The sequence below is a fragment of the Helianthus annuus genome, chromosome 11, assembly GCF_002127325.2.
Source record: "Helianthus annuus cultivar XRQ/B chromosome 11, HanXRQr2.0-SUNRISE, whole genome shotgun sequence".
NCBI classification, from domain to species: Eukaryota; Viridiplantae; Streptophyta; class Magnoliopsida; order Asterales; family Asteraceae; genus Helianthus; species Helianthus annuus.
This window is the reverse complement of record NC_035443.2, coordinates 19927539-19932640: the sequence shown is the minus strand read 5'-3', so window position 1 is coordinate 19932640 and position 5102 is coordinate 19927539. Positions and strand designations below refer to the sequence as shown.

The window sequence follows — 5102 nt, the reverse complement described above, 5'->3', positions numbered from 1 at the left end:
TTACCCGCCTCATCGTAATCCGCGTTGACTGTCTTGATCGCCCAATGTGCCCGATGCGCCAACTCCATTGGCAAGTGACAACCCTTACCATAAACCATCCGGTAAGGTGTTGTGCCAATAGGAGTCTTGTAGGCCGTACGGTACGCCCACAAAGCATCATCTAACTTGCTCGACCAATCCTTTCTATCCGTTCTTACCGTCTTCATGAGGATCTCTTTGATTTGACGGTTGGACACTTCGACTTGTCCACTCGTTTGCGGATGGTACGGTGTGGCAACTCGGTGGTTCACGCTATACCTTTTCAATAATTTTCCGAAGTTGAAGTTTTTGAAATGTGAACCACCATCACTTATAATAACTCGCGGGATTCCAAAGCGAGAGAAAATGTTGGATTGAACAAATTTACAAACAACCGAATGGTCGTTCGTTCGTGTTGCAATAGCCTCAATCCACTTCGATACATAATCCACCGCCACCAAAATGTAAAGAAAGCCATTCGAATTCGGGAACGGACCCATAAAATCTATACCCCATACATCAAATATCTCTACAACCAAGATTGGTTGTAGAGGCATCTCGTCCCTCTTCGATATGCTACCCATCTTTTGGCAATTTATACAATTTCTGGCGAACTCAATTGCATCCTTGAAAATGGTGGGCCAATAAAACCCACAAGAAAGAACCCGATAGCCTGTTTTATGCCCACTAAAGTGACCCCCACAAGCAGACGAGTGGGCATGAGTCAAGATTTCTAACACTTCCGTTTCGGGCACACATCTTCGTATAACTTGATCCGGTCCGATCTTGAAGAGATCCGGCTCATCCCAAATGTATTGCTTCACTTGGACCATGAATTGTTGTCGACGCTTTTTGGTCCAATGAGTTGGGATGGCACCCGTGGCTAAATAATTGACATAATGAGCGTACCACGGTGCAACGAAAGTGGAAACGGCTAAAAGTTGCTCATCAGGGAAACTTTCATTGATTTCACTCACATCATCGGTCCCTTCCACCGGAATCCGAGACAAATGATCCGCTACTACATTCTCACTTCCTTTCTTGTCTCGGATTTCTAGATATTCTTGTAACAATAAAACCCACCGAATCAAACGTGGCTTCGCGTCCTTTTTCTCCATCAAGTACCGGACCGCACTATGATCCGAATAAACCACCACCTTACTTCCCCAAATATACGAACGAAACTTATCCAAAGCATACACCACCGCTAGTAATTCCTTCTCGGTCGTGGTGTAGTTAAGTTGCGCTTCGGATAAAGTTTTGCTTGCATAGTAAATAACCGCCGGTTTCTTGTCAACCCGTTGACCCAAAACTGCACCAATAGTGGTGTCGCTTGCATCACACATTATCTCGAACGGCTTTGACCAATCGGGTGGTTGCAAGATAGGCGCCTTGACCAAGTGTTCCTTCAAAACAGTGAAAGCTTGCATACACTCGTTAGTGAAATCAAATGGGACATCTTTTAATAACAAGTTGCATAAGGGTTTGGTGATAACACTAAAACCCTTAATGAAACGTCTATAAAAACCCGCGTGTCCCAAGAATGACCTTACACCCTTAACATTTTTAGGAGGTGGCAAAGATGATATTACCCGTATCTTTGCCTTGTCTACCTCCATTCCCCTTTCAGAAATCACATGCCCCAACACAATGCCCTCTTGCACCATGAAATGACTTTTCTCCCAACTTAGCACTAAATTTTTCTCAACGCACCTTTTCAAAACCTTTTGCAATTTGTTGAGACAAGCATCAAAAGTAGTGCCAAAAATGGAGAAATCATCCATAAATACTTCGAGCGACTCTCCAACCATGTCTGAGAAAATACTCATCATACATCGTTGGAAAGTTGCCGGAGCATTACACAAGCCAAATGGCATTCGCCTAAAGGCAAAGGTGCCATATGGACATGTGAAAGTGGTCTTGTGTTGGTCATCCGGGTGTATGGCGATTTGATTGTAACCCGAATACCCATCTAAAAAGCAATAATATTTTTGACACGACAATTTTTCAATAATTTGGTCAATGAAAGGTAGCGGGAAATGGTCCTTAGAAGTGGCGGCATTCAATTTTCGGTAGTCAATACACACCCGCCACCCGGTAACCGGTCGGGTGGCAATTTGTTCACCACTTTCATCCTTGACTACTTGAATGCCGGCCTTCTTAGGCACAACTTGGGTGGGACTCACCCAAGCACTATCCGAAATCGGATAGATGATCCCCGCATCCAACCATTTAATTACCTCCTTTTTAACTACCTCCCGTAGGTTTGGGTTCAACTTTCTTTGAGCTTCTCGTGTCGGTTTGGCATCTTCGGTTGTAATGATTTTATGCATGATGATGGATGGACTAATTCCTTTGAGGTCGGCAATCGTCCATCCAATAGCACCCTTGTTCTCCTTTAAAACCTCCATCAACGCTTGCTCTTGTGCCAACTTCAAATTAGAGGCAATAATGACCGGTAAAGTGTCATTATCCCCTAAGAATACATACTTCAAATGGCTAGGCAAGTCCTTGAGCTCCAACTTTGGTGGTTCCTCCAATGATGGTTTTGTACCCGAATCGATCTCCACCGGTAGACCCTCGAATTGGTGGGTCCACGGTGGTGTACCTTCTTTCAACGCCATAGCATCTTGTGCTTCCTCTTCAACCCGGAGTGCATAAGCATGTACCTGTTCAGAAAGGTCACACAGGCAAATATCCAAACCATCCTCCTCATACTCATGCGGGTTGCATCCATCTACTATGTCTGCCATGAAACACTCATCAACACCGTTAGCATTAGAATTGTTAGTAAAAACATTCAAACGCATTTTTCTATTTCCAAAAGCCATATCAACTGTACCAAATCTACAATCAATAATAGCATGTGCGGTGCTTAAAAATGGCCGACCCAAGATTATATTTTGTTGTTGCTTAGGGTCTGCCGATGAGTAATCCAAGACTAAGAAGTCCACCGGGTAATAAAACTCATCAATTTTCACAATTACATTTTGAACCATACCCGAGGCAACTTATGAGACAAATCGGCCAAAACAACCGTTGTCTCCACCCTTGCTAACAGACCAAAGTCATATTGGTCATATAAGCCCCCCGGTAAAATGCTAACTCCGGCTCCAAGATCTAGCAACGCCTTAGCCATTTGAAAATTACCAACTTGTACATTAATCAATGGCGTGCCCGGATCTTGGAGCTTAGGAGGAAGCTCGCCATTTAAAACCGCACTCACTTGCCCTGTTAAATCCACCCGCTTAGGCACTTTCTTCTTGTTTTGCCTTTTTTGTGTACATAATTCTTTTAAGAATTTTGCATAAGCGGGGACTTGTTTTATTGCATCGAGGAGTGGGAGATTTATTTTTACTTGTTTAAACATGTCCCATATCTCCTCCTTTTGAGGACCTCTCGGCACAACGAAATTTTTCTTTCCCGGGTCAAGTAGAGCCGATGGAAACGGGACTTGACTCGGTTCACCCTCAACTTTTTCATTCTTTTCATTTTCACCCAAACCCGGTTTTTTAACAATTGTTTCTTTCGGTTTAACTGGTGAAATTTCATCATCACTTTCAATTCCCGTGATATCCTCAACTACCCCCTCAACCAATTTGGGTGACAAATTGGCCTTAAATTCTTTCCCACTTCTTAATACACTAACATGATTAATATTAACATTACCTCGTGACGAACCATGTGAAGGGTTTACCTTAGTGTCGCTTGGAAGTTGACCCTTACCTTTCTTCAATTCCGCCACATCGGTTGCTAATTGACCCATTTGGGTTGTTAGTGATTGGATGCTTTTATCACGAACCTCATCCTTTTGCATTCGCACTTCATCAAGTTGGTTCCGATTTTGCATCTCCATTTGCATGCTCTTTAGCATTTCCAACACCTCGTTTCCACCCGAAGACCCCCCTTGATCTTGACCCGTTTGGTATTGCTTTTGATAACCTTGGTTACTTCCGCCTCGGTATCCACCTTGGTTATTGTAAGATTGGCGTGAACCAAAGTTACCTTGGCTACCTTGAAAATTCGGGTTTGCTTGATTTGAAGGGTTCCCATATCTAAAATTCGGGTGGTTCCTCAACCCGGGGTGGTAGGTATTAGAGTTCATGATATTGTAGTTCCTACCACCTCCTCCTTGACCTTGACCTTGAACCGCATGGACTTCCTCGTATTGCCCTTCCAACATCCCTTGGCAATTTTCAGCCGCATGACCTATTTCATTACACAAAGCACAAACATCATAAATTTGGTTAGTGGTTTGAACATTACCGTCATCTATGGCGTGCACTTGAGGTCGGGTGGTGGTCGGTCGGGCTCTTCTTGAAGCTTGAGCTTTCCTCTTTGATGTAGTTGCCATGCTTTCCAAGAACTCCCAATCATCATTCTCATAGTTTGTTCCAAAAGTCCCACCGGTGATAAACATCAAATCACGTGCGTCTTCGGCACTCAACCCCTCGTGAAAGGCGTTCATCAACTCCCACAATTCAATTCCATGATGAGGGCAGTTTTTAATCATCATATTGAAACGCTCGAATGCCTCATGAAACATCTCACCATGTTGTTGTTGGAAGCTTCTCAACCCCTTCCTTGCATCGTTGGTCTTTTGGGCGGTGTAAAACTCATCCAAGAAAGTTCGTTGCATCTCCCCCCATGTATATATGGATGCCGAAGGTAACGTGTAGAACCATTTTTTCGCCTTCTCTTCCAATGAAAATTGGAACAAAACCAATTTAATATCGTCGGCCGAAAACCCTTGACTCCCAAGAGTGTTGCAAATCGAGTTATAAGCCTCTAAATGAAAATAAGGCTCCTCCGTTGCCAACCCCTTGTAATTTGGTAAACTTTGCAATGAGTTGGTTCGTACTTCAAATGTTCGCCCTTGATCATTATGAGGAATGACTACCGGTGAAGGGTTTTGCGTGATTACCGGCCGAAAATGTGCTTCAATGCCCCTCACATTTTCTCTAAGGTGTCTCCTTGGTACACCATACCTACCTCTTGGAATAATAGGACCATTTGGCCTTGGTACTTGCCCTTGTGGTGCGATTGGTTGTTGAAACTGTTGTTGTCGCATTGGTGGGCGTTGA

General features: G+C 43.8%; 1 non-coding gene across 1 annotated transcript; it reads left to right on the top strand.

Annotated features, from left to right (window-relative positions):
• The first annotated feature begins 4502 nt into the window (after positions 1-4502).
• Positions 4503-4608, top strand: LOC118484404. The gene has a single exon (XR_004873515.1). It is a non-coding gene; the product is annotated as a small nucleolar RNA R71 (small nucleolar RNA).
• The last annotated feature ends 494 nt before the right edge of the window (positions 4609-5102 follow it).